Raw genomic sequence first — 17,890 nt, 5'->3', positions numbered from 1 at the left:
AACCAGGGGCCATATTATCAAGATAGGCGATACATTTATTGCAGTTTTAGCGGCAGAAAACTGCTGCTAAAACAGCGATAATGGGCTTGATAATATGCTTTAAGGAATTCCAATTGAAGCCCATGTTAGATGTCCTTCACATTTAACATGGGCTTCAATTGGAATTCCATAGAACATATTATCAAGCCCATTATCGCCATTTTAGCTGCAGTTTTCTGCCACTAAAACAGCGATAATTTTATCGCATGTCTTGATAATATGCCCCCGAATTTTTTTCCCATTTCGTTGACATTAGTCTTGTTTTTGGGTACACTTTTCAGTATCTGGAATATATTAAAATCATCTTAGATACGTGATTACTGCAAAAAGTATTACTGATTTACCGAAAATCTAAAGAGTGAAGTAATCTTCATTTAAATTGTGATACGAAAGTACATATTTTGTAAACCACTACTTTATTAAGATAGTGCTGTTGTGTAGCGGTCATTGATGTCACTGATGCAATGGTTCCAAGGTGTTTGAGTATGTTGGGACCACTGCACTCCAATTAAGTTTGTATTTCCTACCTATCCAGAGAACACATACTTTCCTTGGTTGCTGAAGGTGCTTTGCACTCTTAATGTGCCATTGAGATAATAGAACATTTCCCTGCATTGAAAATGAAAAAGTACACATTTAGGGCCACAGAAAAAGCAACAACAACTCCCTTTACCAATTCCAAAACCCACCCCCCAATCTCCATTCTTCAACATCATCATGAAATAAGCATTGTTCGTAGAGTAATAGACTACAACATCATCTAAACTAATAAAAGTACTTAATTCCTATGAAGACCACAGAGTTAGAGTACCGAAGGGTAGGAGCTTTTCCAAGGGCACCTTTTTGCACTCCATTTGACATATCCACAGTCTGTCCTAGGACCCAGCTATCCAGCATCCTATCTATCACTTGGCTCAGAGAGGGCCTACTTGAAAACTTGCGGTCCACAGTTACTTCCAGGAGTGCTCACATATCCAGCCCTACCTCACTCCAGGTTCCAGGAGCTCAATAGCAAGGTGGGACCATTTTGCATAGTCATAGCAGTGGGTTGAACTGCCCAGTTGACCCATGACTTAGCACATTTATTTCATATTATGCATTAGGCCCCCTTGCTGCTTTAGGGAGGCAGAGGCATGTTAGTTGCACATGGGTACACAAGGTTCAGTGCAGGGTATTCCACTACAGAACATTCTGGAGTTGATTTGATGCACACTTTCAGTAGATCCCAGGAATGTCTTGTCAAAGGCTTTTGAGCTACACAGCTAAGCAAGTCAATCCACCGGCTTGTGTATTCAGAAGCTCCATTGGGTGCCACACAGAATAATTCAAAATGGAGGATTGCCTCCAGTTTCCCCCATTCTCTGTGGAACTTGTGATTGGAATTGTCCAGTGAACACTAAACTAATGGAGACAGTCACATCTACAGGCATTATGTTATCCCAGCAACACAATGAGGCATGCAATCTGAACCCTAATCTGGAACAATATCTATAAAACATTGCAAATTAAGCCAATTGTTGTATTAGATGCTTCACTCACCTTTAAATCTCTCTAATGCATTATTCAACACATGTGCAGATGAGAATCAAAGAGACCTACAGTGGAACCTTCTCAGATACAGCACCTAACAAAAAATAATCCCAAATTCGTAGTTAATAAACCCGATATTTAGAGATGGGTATATGTGCACACTGAAAAGCACCCACTGTAACAGTGCTAGTTCCCAAATGGAACTTGGTAAAACAATTACAACAGCACAGGTGCACCACAATTTTGTTGGCATGTAATTCACAAATTTCAATAAGTCACAAAAGATGTAGTTCCTCTTTTTCATTTCTTTATTTTAACTCAAAGGGAATGGATCATCATACAGCCGACGTGTTTCGTCCCATACAAAGGGGACTTCTTCAGGGCTTATATAAGTAGACCAAAGTTTCTAGCCAAGATGATAGATAATGAATTCAACAAAGTAGTGCCGCAAAGAGAATAACAAGTAATCCAATCTGATTAAAGTCAGAGCTTCCAAGTAAGTGAATCTAGTCGAAGTAGCCATAAATTCACTGAGGAAATTAAGGGTCCAGGGGCTGAATAAGGCCTGTAACAGAATTTCAATCTATACGTTAAGCATCGCTGATGTTAATTATAGCAGCACGTCCTCTGTGTTTGAATGTGAGGGGTGGAGGAGTACCCCATTCGTAATTTGATAAAACCGAGAAGTCCAATGTCTTCCAGAAGTAAACCCAGCGCTGGGAATGTGGGGACGTGCTGCTGTAATTAACATCTGCAATGCTTAACGTATAGATTGAAATTCTGTTACAGGCCTTATTCAGCCCCTGGACCCTTAATTTCCTCAGTGAACCTACGGCTACTTCGACTAGATTCACTTACTTGGAAGCTCTGACTTTAATCAGATTGGATTTATTGTGATTCTCTTTGCGGCACTACTTTGTTGAATTTATTATCTATCATCTTGGCTAGAAACTTCGGTCTACTTATATAAGCCCTGAAGAAGTCCCCTTTGTATGGGACGAATCGCGTCGGCTGTATGATGATCCATTCCCTTTGAGTTGAAATAAAGAAATGAAAAAGAGGAACTACATCTTTTGTGACTTATTGAAATTTGTGTATTACATGCCAAAAAATTGTGGTGCACCTGTGCTGTTGTAAACATGTGCAGATGACTTGTTCTTTTGCATATTTCAGTAGTCTTTGGCAATAACTGTGCGGCCATCAAATGATGTTCAAAGGCTAATTAGAAATATTATTCTTCCTAATGTGGGAAATCCAGTACCCTATCCTTGCTGTAAAAAGTTGGGTTGTTAGGTGGAGGCCGTCCGCAAAATATAGACTCAGTCCTTGTTAGGGTGAAACCCAAAAGTTACATAAAAAAACCTATGCTTAACCTCCTTGTAGTTTCCCTTAAAAGCAGGCAAGCTTAACATAGATGCAAAGTGTAAAGCATTTATGCAGGACTCAAACAGTGATAAAGTGAAAACACAAAACAAGAAATATCCCAAACCGATTTAAATCACTGAAGACAATTTTAATTAATAAACTGACACCAACACAACAAAAATCCAATCAGTAGAGCCAAAGATGTTAATTTATTTTTTACCGTACGAATAGTGCTAAAAAGCATAAAGCGCCACTTGAGTTTTCCTGGTCGAGCTGGATCGGGGTAAAGTTAAAAGTTCAGACTGACTGCTATGGAATTGAGTCAAATACAGGGACTAGATTCATTCAGCTGCAAAGTTACTTTCTCAAGGTGGCATGGAGAGCTTCCAGTTGTGTTGGTGAGGAACCCAAGGTGGCTATGAGGTGGTTATTTTCATAGCAAAGAGCTTGTTGCTGCTGGAACATCAGCTGACGGTCAATGCGGGCTGTCGCTGTTGACACAAAGAGGTCACTTTGGGGTTAGGAGGAGACAAAAGTTCTGTATCTCCATCTTTCCTTCAGGAGTACACTGTGGTGCCAGCCAAGAGTCCTTGCCTAGTGGGGCTCTTCTTAGTCATCCAGACTCACTTCAGCAGAGATCAGCAGCAGGGTTCATGCAGTTCCATGAAACTGCAGTTGGTTCTGGTCAGGGAGGGCCGTTGAAGGTAGACCACAAGGAGCTTGTTATGTCCCTGTAGCTCAAACAGGAGGTCACCAATTTGACAATTAGTGTTAGCTCAGGGGAGCCTAGGTTCAAGGCAAGCATGTCCAATCTTCCTTCTTCAGACAGCAGGACTGTCCTTTTTCAGAATCAAATAATGACAAACAACAAGTTCTCTTCTGGAAAACAGAGTATAAATAACCTTTCTTAGACCAGTCCTTCATTTAAAACATGTTGCGAATATCCTTTCCGCAGAGGCATAGCCCTATGCCTCGGGGAAAGGATATTCACAATTAAATCAACAGTGTTTGAGAGAGATTTATAACAAACCAACTCTCTCAGTAAAAACATTCAGAGCTGGCGGCCCCAGAGCAGTTTAATGTGGCAGGACATAGTATGTAAAGCAACAAGAATGGAATAGTCTGAAAAGTGTTATTATGTTTTGAATGAAGGACTGGTCTAAGAAAGTTTATTTATACTGTGTTTATTCAGAAGACAAATTGGTTTTTGTCATTATATGTTTTTTTGTATTGTAATAATGTCAAATGTTACTTGATGTGTACATTTGAATTCTTCTTTAAAAAAAGTCTTACCCTTCACAATGACTTGTAATAATGTAAAAAAAAATTTGAAGTAATCAAGAAAAAAAGTGAAAAAAACCACAAGGGCTAATGAAATAAGATTATTGCTCCCTTTGTTTTGAGTAAGTAAAAAAAAAATTGCAACTAGATACTTTGGTAGTTTAAACAGTTTTTTAAAGTGCCATTTTCAAAATAGTAACTTCAAATCTGACTTTGCCATTAAAGAAGATTTGAAACTATGATTCTTTGAGTGGAAACTGCATTTCTGTAACTGTTCCTAAACTGAAGTTAGAACTTATGAAGTGTAATAAGGTGACCCTGCCCTAGGAGCCTATAGGGCCTACCTTAGACGTGACAACTAGGTTATAAAAAGAAAGTTGTAGGCCTAGTAAACGTTTTTATCATGTGAAAATGGCAGTTTAAAATTCATTCAGGTTGTAGTGGCATGCCTGGGACATGTTTTTCAGTGCTACTTTAGTGGGTGGCACAATGAGTGCTGAAGCCCACTAGTAGCATTTAATTTGATGACTCTACCTATATGTAGTACCAATTACCAGGGACCTATAGGTAAATTAAAGGCACCAATTAGCTCTTTGACAATTTTGCCATGCTGTATGGAGAGACCACAAGCATTGTACCACTGGTTAGCAGGGAAAACGTGTACATAGTCCTACATACCAACAAAAGTCGGTTCAGCAAGGAAGGCAAATTCTGAGGAAACCCTGCTGAAAGGACCAGGTCCTTCACGCACCATGAAACATTAAGCATAAACAGAAGAGACCCAAGCATCCAGCCACAATGTGCTTGCCCCACAGACTTCTCTATCATTACCCAACAATTAAAATATCCAAAATGCAAGAAAGACGAGGTCTGGATATTCTAATAGAGGATGATTATATATGTTGATGACATAAGTTAAATTACTGAGACATCAGTTTTTCACAATGGAAGAATTACAGGATGCATTCCATACAAAACTTGCCATAAACAGAATATTGGCAGTACAAAGAGGTAGCAGAGATTCAATGCTGCCATTCCCTCAATGCCCATATAAAACACATAAAACGAATAGTCAATGTTTAAAGCAACATAACTATCATAGTCTAGTATAGTTATAGGAACCTGCTGCCCAAAGATGACAATTTTCCAGAGCCTCTAAAAGACAAATCAGAATGCTGTTGAAGCTCCAAAACCGCGGCTCTTCAACTCAGTGCCACACCATACACACAAAAAGAGACACATAATAATCTATTCCCCTCATTCTTTTTCCAAACCATTGCTGAAATTTAAACACAAATATTCTCTCACCTTTTCCTGAGTTTTATATCTTGATATCTCTTACTTAGCCTGTGATGAATCCACTCACCTTGGGATGACTTCCTTTCAACAAGGAACAAGCAACCCCCACTTCTCACGAAGTCATGAACTCCATAGGACTTAAAGCTCAGTGTGTTCCCTGCAGAAGTACTACAAATAAGTTAAACTCACCAGAAATACGGAGTCCATAACTTACTTCAATAAATACCTGCCTAGCGTAGAAGCACACACCAGCTAACCACAGCTTCCTTTCAGAATCCAACTGCAACATAGTTGACCTCCCTAAGACACTTAGTGAGAAAAGTTAATCAATCCTATTTATTACCTCCACCTTTTGGCCCAGAGAGACATTTGATAGGATGATAAGAGAGGAAACTATCACTTTAGAGTATGGCACCAAATTGTCTTCGACAGAATATTGATTAAAAAACTATTGAGTTCTGTGAATATTGTGTCAAAAATGTTATAAATACAAAACTATTGAGGAACGGAATATAGAAGGTAAGAATATTGTTTCTAAAATATTGCTACATATACCATTGTTTACTTTAATATAGGTATTGAATAATGTTTTTACTTTAACTTAATATATTTATGTCTTAGTGTTGTTATTATAGTTGTTTCACTTTTTTGTAATTTTTGATGTGTGATTAACCTTTTTTATATTTATTTACCAATAAATAATTTTTCAGAGGTCTGTTGGGTTTGTTGGATATTAGGGTGGGAACATATTTAAAATTTGCCTTTGTTTATTTTAAATTAATTTTAATATTGATTACATATTTGATTGATAAGTAATTGCTTTGAAAATGTAATTAATTAATTGTTATCTTAATTATTTAAGCGTACATTGTGGTTTGTAATATGAAATTTTATTTTTCTATACTTTACTTATTTATATATAATTTAGTAAAAGGTTGTTAGGTTTGTAGAGGAATTGTAAAGTCTTTCATTGTAATTGCATTTATATAATTCTTACCACCCTGACAAGGCGTCAGAGTTCTTTTTCTGTGAGAAGCATGCTACTCCGGAACCCATAAAGGATTAGTGGTGAATAGTATAGTGAAATCTGAAAGTAATTTTAGTGGTGGATGTGTTAGTTAGATATTTGGATTTTGAAGGATAGTGTAGGGATAGAGGGAAAAAGGTTTGCATTTATATGTCGCTCACTACCCCTGATGAGGGGTTGAAGCGATTTTTCTGTGAGTAGCACGCTACTCCAAAAGGGATTAGCGGTGAATTAGTATAGTGAAATATGAAATTAATTTAGTGGTGGCTATGTTAGGCAGTTATTTAGATTGAGAAGGATAGTGGAGGGATAGAAGAGGAAAAAAGGTTTGCATTTATATAGTGCTTGCTAAGGTGTTGAAGTGCTTTTTGGGTGAGTAGCTCATTATTCCAGATCCCACAAAGGATTAGTAGTGAATTAGTATAGTGAAAATATGAAAGTAATTTGAGTGGTAGATATCTTAGTCAGTTATTTGGATTGCGAAGGATAGTGGAGGGATAGAAGGAAAAACATTTGCATTTGCTTACTATCCCTGACGAGGTGTTGAAGCGCTTTTTCTGCGAGCAGCATGCTACTCCGGAACCCATAAAGGATTAGCAGTGAATTAGTATAGTGAAACATGAAATTTGAGTGGTGGATATGTTAGTCAATAATTTGAATTGAGAAGGAGAGTGGAGGGCTAGAAGAAGGAAAAGATTTCATTTATATAGCGTTTGCTACCCCTGATACGGTGTTGAATCACTTTTTCGGTGAGTAGCATGCTATTCCAGAACCCATAAAGGATTAGTGGTGAATTAGTATTGTAAAATAAGAAATTAATTTGAGTGGTGGAAATGGTAGTATGTTATTTGGATTGAAAAGGATAGTGGAGGGATAGAAGAGGAAAGGATTTAGATTTTATTTTGGGGGAGCTCATAGCATTAGGCGAGGGCATGGGGAGAGTAAAAGGGAGGTGGAGGGGGAAAAGTCAGAGGGAAGGGTTTAAAAAGACTCTTTTGGGAAATATGAATAGTAAAAGAGGTAAGAAATGATACAAGGAGGGGTAGAGTAGAGAAGAGTCTAGAAAGTGTTATTTTTCCGATCATAGTAGTGGTATGGGTTTTGGGATGAATGAGACAGTGGAGGTAGAGGATGTAATTATAGTGGTATAGGGTGAGAAATAGAGTAGTGCATTGGAAAGAATAGTAGAATGAGGTTTAAGATGAGTCAGAGAGTTGAGGTAGAGGATATATTGAGAGTGGTATAGGGTGAGAAATAGGGCAGTGCATTGAAATGCTAAATTAGAATAAAAGTTAAAAAAATATAGATACATGGAAGATGTATATGCATAGGGAAAGTAGTATATTTGTATTAAAAATTGCATTTAATAAACTCCCATTTCAAGTGTTGTTGTACTTTAAATTAATGTATTCATCACATATATCTGTATGTATATCCCTAATTACCCTAAAGCGTTCTGTTTGAAATGTCATTCTTCTTTCTACTCAATACACATAACACAATCCTTATTATAAGGATGAAAAGATTCAGTTTTAGCATTCTCTCTGGCCTGGTTGCCAATTCGGCTTTATTTAAACATTTTGGGGGGGACAAGACCAATTCAGGGTCTTCAAAAGTCCTCTGCACTGCACCTCTATCTAATGCAAACCCATAAAGAGAACCTTTAGACAGTTGCCTCTTCCACTGAAAATTCTTATCAGCTTTAGCGGACACCAGTGGTCCAGCAGCATGGAACATATAAACCCTATTATAGAATTTCACCATTTAAATTTAGCCATTCTACTGTGCTAAGTATCTTTGCAGTTCTGCATACATTCAGTGGTAAAACGAAGCTTCTTGAATATTCAGGTACTATTACATTTACTTAAACAGCCTACATATTGCATTGACAGAAATCTGGGCAAACGTTAGTACTTTGATGGGGCCAGCAAAACCAACGTGTTCTTTGCAGGTCAAAGTCCATTTATCTGGCAGAGTAACAGCTAGTCTCTCACATCAACTGCACACAAGGGAAAATGCTTTATTTGCTACAGTGACGAAAACATGTGTAGAATGGAATCGGAATGTCATCAGGTTCCAGGTGTGGAATATAAGGGTATTGGTGCTCTGGGGTTCGTGGAGAGTTGTCACAGGGGTATTACAGGAGTGTATGGGCTGAGAACCGAGGTGCACAGCTGTACATACAGAGAAATGTGTAGTTGATTACATACAGTTGAATAGTCAACACTGCAACCCCTTTAGGAACTTAGGGGCATATTATCAAGGACCGGTGTTAAAATTATCGCCATTTTATCGGCAGGACACTGCCGATAAAATGGCGATAACAGGCTTGATAATACGCCCTTGTTAATTTCCATAGAAGCCCATGTTACACCACAACATGGGCTTACATGGGAAATAAAAAGGGGGAATCATCAAGCTCATTATTGCCGTTTAATCGGCAGTTTCCTGCCGATAAAACGGCGATAATTTTAACACCGGTCCTTGATAATATGCCCCTTAGTGTTGTTTGTGGGAATTATACTTACTCACATCATTTTGCACTCTTTGTTTGAGCTTTCTGGACAACTTCTGTGCAAATATGAGCACAGCAGAACCTACACATTCAAATTTCACGGTTGCTAGCCAGAATTATACTTTCAGCACATCAGCGTCTTTCTGGTCATCTGAAGGTGAACCATTTTTTAAATGGTTGGAGTGGAAGAATTCTTTTTTGAACTACATTGCAGCAATCTATGAAAAGAATACTATGTCTGCAGAACAGAAAAAGAGAATTGTATTGCATTCATTGGGTCTTTTAGGGCTCAAGGTGTATTCTCAAGTAATTAAAAGGGTTGTAGTGGGGGATGTTAATGTCTTAATGCAACTATTTCTGATTTGGATAATTATTATGCACAAAAGGTTTGTATTCGTATAACCAGGTAAAAGTTTTGTCAGAGAAAACATGCAAAAAAGAGACTGTCAATGACTATGTTGCTGATTTGAAGATAATGGCTTTACAGAAATTTTAGAATCCTACATGATGAAATTAAAAAAGGGATCAAGTTGTAATATATGCCAATGATCCTGCCATACATGAGCATTTATTGGGATTTCGCTCTGAGTGATGTCTTAGCTATTGTTCGCAAGGTGGAGCTATCTAGTAGGTGTGCTGGCATATTAATACAGGAAGTGGAGGAGAATAAAAGTGTGAGTAAAATCCAATGTAAGAACAAAACAATGAAGTACATGAGTAAAGAGACTAAAACCAGGCAACAAAATAGGTGTTACGGGGGGTGGGAGCAGGGATTGTGCAGTTACCAAACAACATTGCAGTAATTGTGGTATTGGTATTGACACCAAAGTGTTTATAAGGAAGAAGAAATTAATTGTCTGAATGAAACAGCTTATAAGGAAGAGTATGAAAGCTTGGAAGAAGACGATAAGTGCAGTAAAAAAGTAGCTAGTCTAAGTAATAATTTTGTTTGGAACATTACACCCCCTTAAAAAATCATCAAGGAAGATCTTTGGAAAAACAAATTTGTACATACAGTAGGGGTCAATTTTCTGGACTCAGACATCAAACCCTCAAGGTTATAGTGGAGAACATATTGATATAATTTGGTTCCGATGGTTTACTTTCAAATTCAACAGCAGCCATGCTAGAGGCAAATTATATGTCGCAAAGTGCGGACCCCAATTTCTGGGGTGGTTTGACCTGGGTAATTTTCGCATGGTCCTCAATCCAAACAACTAGGAAGAAGTGTTGGTAATAGACGAAGGTGCACAAATGGGCAAAAAAGAGTTGACAAAAAAGTTTCCTATGGTTTTTGATGGCAAATTAGGGAAAGTGAAAAGGTTTGAGCACAAAATTCTAAAAGACCATGTGATTTCCATAGTACAAGGTACAAATCATTTCTTTCACGGTTGAGAAGTTGGTTTCTTGTGGGGTCATCGAACCAATTGAAGCATCTGACTGGATTTCCCCTTTAGTCGTCCCAGGCGTAGCAATTGAAAATGTGGCTTTGTGTTGACCTATGTCACCTTAACATCTGCATTCTACGGTACGTTTGGCAGCCCTGTGCCAAGCTACCAAAGGTTTGCCACAGGTTAATTTGGGGTTTGCTTGTGATTTAACCCTGACAAGAACTATGGTTTTGGCTTGAGTGGCATTTCCCCCACCTCAACCAGTAACCACATTTCTTACAAAAACGATTCATTCAAATTATATTATTATTATTATTTTGCAGTTTAATATTTTACTTTTTTTGACAATATTTAATTAAATAAATATTTTGGTCAAGATAGTTTGGTAGCTTCCACACACATTTGTAGACAATATTTGTGACATAATATTCTGGTAACTCAATATTGTTGCTCTCGATATTCTGTCTTACAGCCATTTTAACGACCCCTGAATTCAACCCAATATTCATTTGTTAATTGATTGAAATGGCACTCAAATGTCAGCCCGAAAACTACAGAATTTAAATCTTGTGAGACCTCAATCTATGGTTTGACAACATTGAAATCAAAGCTATGAAGTATATCAACCCTCTGTTTTTAAGAGCTGGAGAAAGACTAAAACATGTAGCAGAAGACCTGGGTCTACTTTTTAAAAACAATATTATATATGCATCACATGTCAATGTAGCTTTAAAGGCCCCAATCTACAACTCTTTATTCTCCCTGAAATACCCTGCTCTTCTACTGGGGCTAACAATAATCCTTGTTATGATGCACACTGAAAACTGCAATTTCTTGTATCATGGTCTCCCCAAGAAACCTACAACATTGTTGCAAAGGTGAAGAAACAAAGCATCAAGAAGCATAAACCTCCTCGACGAGGACCATATCAAATGATTAAAATGGCTTTTAGTATATTCTAGTATCAAATAAAAAATCTCTAATGTTCTTAAAGTTCACAGGAGCATAGACCAAGAACACTTCTAGAAACTGGCACACCACTCTGCCCATGCTAAAAAGATTAATTCAGTATTCACCAATGTGATTATCCAACAGTCTTTCAAGAGGATGAAACACATAGGCAGATCTGTGGGAGTATGAATGCCAAGTCTCTGAAAAGCTATATATCTCAACTTGCGATCCAAACCCAATCACTAGCACTTCAGAGAATTTCCGAAAATTATACTTGCTTTCAACTAAATTCTGTGCAGCACAACCAACATTCATGACTAGGGAACATAGGGGCATATTTACAAGAACTAAACGCCGCTGGCGCGTCAATTTATTCACGTTACTGTATGTTTTTTTTTTTGCCGTATTTACAAGTTTACGTTTACGTGCAAAAAGTGCAGTTAAACACAACATGCTAACTTTACAAGGAAATCCCAGTATGTCGATAAACCCAAAGAGCTGCTGCTAAGTCCAATTAGAGGCAGTGTTTTAAGGCTGGTCTTAAAATTTGTGCAAACACTCGGGCCCACATTTAAGATGTTTGTGTACTGGATGGGGCTGCAAGGAATATTCCTATCCCGAAAAAAAAGGTCAGGAATGTGCCCTATCAATAAGATAGAGCCCATTTCTGGGCCCCATTCATGATAAGAGTCACAGCCCTGCAATAAAAGAGCGATTGGACACCCTTCACTGCGCCATCCTTGCAACACCATGGCTGCGCCATATTTTCTACATAGTGCTCCATGTCGCAATCAATGACAGATACGTCTAGAATCCTGACGTATCTGTCAGTGCTAAAGTCACACATTGCTGCAGTTATGTTGCTAGCATGACGCAACTCCAGCAATGCATGAGGCCAGCCTGTCCCTATAGCACTGCGTAACCCTTATGCCTGCCGTGAGGCAGGCGTAAGATTTTGACACAGTGGCAACCTAGAATTGTCACAATGAAATCGAATAAATTTCACTTCGTCACTCCTACAAAGCCTTGTTGCCTGGAACGCCCACCCTGCATACATCATACCTGATGTAGGTACCTGACATGGCACAAGGTTTTACAAGGTCAGGCATATACCTAGATGTGTCACTTTGTAAATACAGCACAATATGGTGCAAAATCCATGCTGCAATTATGTCATTAAACTGTCAGAAGGGGCCTGTCTTTTTCCCCTACGTTGGTGCACAATGGCTGCCATGCACCAATGCAGGCCCTCTTGCGCCATGGTGCAAGGGTGACAATGTTGTGGAGTTGATTGACATTGTCAAGGAAGAGACACCTACCTGCACAGAACCTACCAATCCAGGGTATTTCCTCTTTCTCTGTGTGCACAGTGCCACACACATAGAAAAAGTGAAAAAAGATGAGAAATTAAAACATTTATCCTTGTAGCGCATCCCAAACACCACTCTTTGGGGGTGTTAGATTCTAATGCATTCCGAAGATTTGCGGTTTCTTGTAAACCTGGGAATGCTTTAGATTCCATTGGTTTGGCATGGGAACACCCACCGCAACACACATTGAATGCCCCTTTCATAATTTTAATTTGTGATAGGGACACATATGACAAGAGTGGCTTTGCATGACCTTGTAAACAAGCTGTGGCACACTGCGCCATGAAACATAAAACAAGTGACGTTACAGCATTGCAAAAGTGCCACTAGAGCCTCATAGATGAGGCCATTGAATAATAGAAGAACTCATCCTTGGCAAGGTCAAGGACGCCATGGACCTACTGACGTGGTAGCTTGGACCATCAAGGAAACCACCATCACCCCTGACATGCATCACTCACCTGAAGAATAACTCTGTTCCCTTTGGGTGACAAATAGACCTTACCCCCCGCTAAGTCCTGACCTCGGTGCACTGGAACTTCAGTACATGAAGCTGGAAACCAGGAACCGCATAAGGCCAGAGACTCTCCAGAGCTGTCTGTAACTGTGGAAGAAGGAGGGACACACAACTACTCAGCATTTGATTAGGTCATCTACTGCCTGGAGAGTCACATCCCGGTGCTGCATGGACTCCGCACTGGATGATCAGATTGCAGTGGATCCCACGCTGCTGGAGGAGCATTCAGGGGAAGCATCGGGATCCTGTCTCTGAGTGCGATTGCACATCGTTGCTGCTGCATTCAGTGTCTCCCGCCTCTCTAGTATAACCTGCTGCACATTGGGGATGGCTTGTAGTTGTGGCAGGGACGCCCACTCCTACGCCTCCCAGTATGACTGTCTGGCTCCACAAATGACAGCTTGTTCCACAGACCCTTCACCCCCTGTCCGCAGCACCTGGCGACCAGTAGATTGCCGCCAGATCCGGAACTGTTCAGCTGCTTTAAATATTTGTGTGTCACCATCTGAGATCACTTGCCCCCTTTACAGGTAAAGGAGCGAGTATTTGATCCCCAACTCTCGGAGGCATCACTTAACCACTAGAGAGGAGCCCCTCTGCACCCCCACGGCATAGTCAGGGAAGAAAATAACTGTGGCGTTATCCACTTTCTCCTCCCCCAACTTGCCAACCTCCCTCAGTGCAGCATCACAATCACTGTAGGAAGTGGAAGAGAAAGAATAGCTCACCGGCATTCAGAGAGTGCACCTGCTGGCATTAGGTCACACCACCATGTCTCAGCATGTGTCAGTGTATCAGTCCCTTCTGCTCCCTCAGGCAAATCTAACACCCTCATGTTGTTACCCTGGGAGTGGCCATATGCATCCCCCGCTGTTCTTGCCATTGACTTCACATGCGCCATTAGCTGCTACACCTCCAATGCTCCACTCAGGGTACTCAAGGGGACTTTGGCTAGTTCCTGCTCAATGTTGTGTACTTTGTGTATCAGCTTGTGATGCTCTGAACGGTCCAGGATGAAGTCAACTCTGATTTTGTGTATGCAGCCCTCAAAGGAAGTACTGTTTGCTTGAGGGAGATACCCACTTTGTGTACAGAGTCTATTTTGAAGTCCAGGCTGTTCAGTGTCACCTGCCCCGGTGGCCAGAAATCCCCAGCCGCTCAGTTCAATGACACCCATCTGCAAGCTGCCTATCATTGCACCAGACACCCAGGGACTATCTAAAATATGCGGTGCAGTGCAGTGTGGCAAGCCGGCCCCTCTCATCCAGTCAAGGTGTATGCTAGGCAGGAATTGTTGTTTAATCAATCATTCAATCAGGGACTTATATAGCTTGGCTACTCACCTGTGAGGATCTGAAGGTGTTAGGGGAGGGGGGCTACTGGTGGGACTAGGTGGCAGGTCATTCAAAGAGTCAGGTCTTGAGCTCCTTCCTGAAATGGGTTAACAACGCAGATTGCCTGAGGTTCCAGGTCTTGGCAGAGAGGTAGGAGAATGATCTTTCTCCTGTTTTTTGTCTTGTGAATTTTGGGAACAGAGGCGAGGACGAGTTGAGGATCAGGATTGTCTGGCAGGTACTTGGAATGTGAGGCGGTGTTCAGATATCTGGGCCTTCGTCATGTAGAGCTTCTTAGGCATGAGTGAGGAGTTTGAAAGTGACTCTTTTGCTGACTGGGAGCCAGTGAAGTTGTCAGAGATGTTGCATGATGTGGCTGCAGTGGGGGATGTTGAGGAAAAGGTTGGCTGCTGCATTGTGGACATTCTGTCGTTTCTTGCGCTGTTTCTGGATGACGCTGGTATAGAGTGCATTGCCATAGTTGAGTCTGCTGGTGATGAGTGCGTTGGAGACTGTCTTTCCTGATTCTGTTGAGATCCATCTGAATGTCAAAGCAGACAGAGTGTGCGGAAGCAAGCTGAGGATACTGCGTTGAGGCGGTTCATAATGAGTGATGAGTCCAGTATGATGTCAAAGTTGCTTGCGTGGTCTTTCCGGTGGAGGAGATCCCAGAGTGGCTGGCCATGAGGAGTCATCCCAGGCTAAAGGGGTGGGTTCCAGGATGAGTAATCGGTCTTGTACGTGTTGAGCTTGAGGGAGCTGTCTTCCATATAGGTAGCAACAGCCTTCACTCCATTGTGGAATTTGGTTCTGTTGGTTGTGGGTTCATTGGTGAGGGAGAGGATCAGCTGAGTGTTGTCTGCATAGGAGACAATGTTGAGTCAGTGGCTTCTGATGATGGCTGTGAGGGGGCCATGTAGTTGTTGAAGAGGGTGGGGCTCAGGGAGAAACCCTTGGGTACTCTACAGTTGACCTCCATGGGTTCTAAAAGGAACAGCTGTAGTCTTACTCGCTGGGTACAGCCTGTGGGGAAAGAGTGGATCCAGTCCAAAGCCTTGTCACGGATGCCGGCGTTGTTAAGTCTTGTAATTAGGGTGCCTTGGGAGATCATGTAGCAGGAGGCCAAGAGGTCTAATCGGATGAGTGCTGTGGTCTTGCCCCGGTTGAGGAGGGAATGGATGTCGTCTTTGGTGGCAAAGAGTGTAGTCTCTGTGCTGCGGTTTCTTCAGAAGCCGGATTGGGAAGTGTCCAGGATGTGGTTCACTTCGATGACCTCGGAGAGTTGGGGTTGAACTTGAGGCCTTCTCCATGGCATTGGCTGGGAAGGGGAGGAGTAAGATCGGTCTGAAGTTTTTGAGTTCTGTTAGGTCTGAGGATGGCATCTACAGCAGAGGGTTGATCTCAGCGTGTTTCCAGTCATCTGGGAAGGTGGCAATTTTGATGGAGCAGTTGAAGGTGTAGCAAAGCTGGTGGACGATGTTGGCAGCTGCTCTGTTGAAGGTATGATACGGGAAGGGATCCGTCAGGGCCCCTGAGTGGATGCTCTTCTTTGTCTTGAGCGTGTCCTCTGTTGTGAGCAGGGTCTAGCCGAGCATGGTCTGCTGGGGTGCGGCTGTGTTGTGTACGATGGTGGCGAGCATGGTGGATGGATCTGGGGTGTTCAAGTTGTCATAGATCTTCCTAAACTTGTGGTGCATGAAGTTGCAGAGATCGTTACAAAGGTCTTGGGAAGGGGGCACGTCTTTGGCCTTGCTGTTGGGCTTGGTGACCTCCTTTATTTGGCGAAGAGTTCCTTGCTGTTATGTGTGTTAGCCTTGATTCTGTTTTGGAGGACCATTTTGTTAGTGGTTTTCATGAGGAGGTGGTGTACATTGACCACAGATTTGAAGGTTGTGTGAGTTTCTAGGGTATGTTTGTGGCTCCATCTCTTCTTGAGATGTCTGTAGGTGCATCTGGACCACTGGAGGGCATGGGTGAAACAGTTGGCCTTCTTGGAATGTTGTTTGCCTGGTCTTTTCTTGAGGGTTGCCTGGGTGTTGGTGCAGTTGGAGATCCATCAGTGGAGATTGCTCGCTGTGGTGTTGGCATCTGCAAGTGTTGGTGGAGTGATGGTGCTGAGGGAGTTGATGAAAGTTCTTCAGTGGCATTGATTCAGCTGCGACGGCGGAGTAATGACGGCGGTGGTGTACGGTGGGCGTGGTGAAGGCGAGATTGATGCAATGATGGATTTCGGTGGTGTGGCTGTAGTTGGAGTTCCCGCTGGTGGAAAAGATGGGGTTAAGTGTGTGTCCAGTTATGTGGTCCAGCTATGTGGGTCGGTGCTGTGACTAGCTGCTTGAGTCCGATGTTGGCGAGGTTCTCCAGAAGGGAGGTGGTGTTCTGGTCACTGGGGTAGTCCAGGCGGATGTAGAGGTTTCCGAGATGGATGTAGTTGGTAGGGAGAGCCTGGTGTGCAATGAGGTCTACGATGACATCAGTGAATGGGGGGGGGGTCGGGTTTTGGGGGGCCTGTAGACAAGGGTACCATGGAGGGTAGGGTTGGCCAGAATCTGGAAGTAGAGGTGTTCCACGGTCGCAGGTGGGTCATTAGAGTGTGTGGTCAGTCTGAGTGAGCTTTTATACACAATGGCAATGCCTCCTCCTGGATGGTTGCGGGTGATTTTGTAGCCGCCAGGGATGCCTATGGCAATGTCCGGTCTAGAGAAGAGGTTGGTCCAGTTTTCTTTAAAGAAGGCGATGTCTGGAGAGGTGGCATCAAGGAGTTCCCAGATTTCTGTGGCGTATTTGTGGAGGGACGGCACGTTTAGGAAGACGCAGTTCAGCTGGTTGGGTGTGCTGTTGGTTGACTGGGTGGGGACAGGCGCAGGTGTGTTAAAATGTGACAGAAGGTGGGGTTGCAGTTTCGGCAGGCGAAGGGTGCAAGGGTATTCTTCGGTGATACTAGATGGCGGGTTGTGTTGCATCCAGGGTTGATGCCAAGGAGGGTGCTGGCGTCATAGCAGTGGAGCGACCGAGAGGCAGGGGCTCTGGTGCTGGGTGCGGTCCAGCCACCGACGAATGCACATGGTCTTGCATATGACGTGCCTTCTGTGCACCAGTGTCATGCCCGCTGCGCATGGCCGTACAGTGGCCACCATTAAATAGTACAGTGGGGACTGGACAGCGGGAGGTGGTATATGTGGGAAAAGACACTGGAGGGGCGGTCCACTGGGGTTGGCAGAGGACAGGAAAAAAGGAACAAAAAAAAGGCACAGAAGAAACCAAACCAAAC

This window comes from Lissotriton vulgaris, chromosome 4_1 (assembly GCF_964263255.1).
Source record: "Lissotriton vulgaris chromosome 4_1, aLisVul1.2, whole genome shotgun sequence".
In the NCBI taxonomy this organism is placed as follows: Eukaryota; Metazoa; Chordata; class Amphibia; order Caudata; family Salamandridae; genus Lissotriton; species Lissotriton vulgaris.
The sequence above is the reverse complement of the archived record's forward strand: the minus strand, read 5'-3'. Positions refer to the sequence as shown.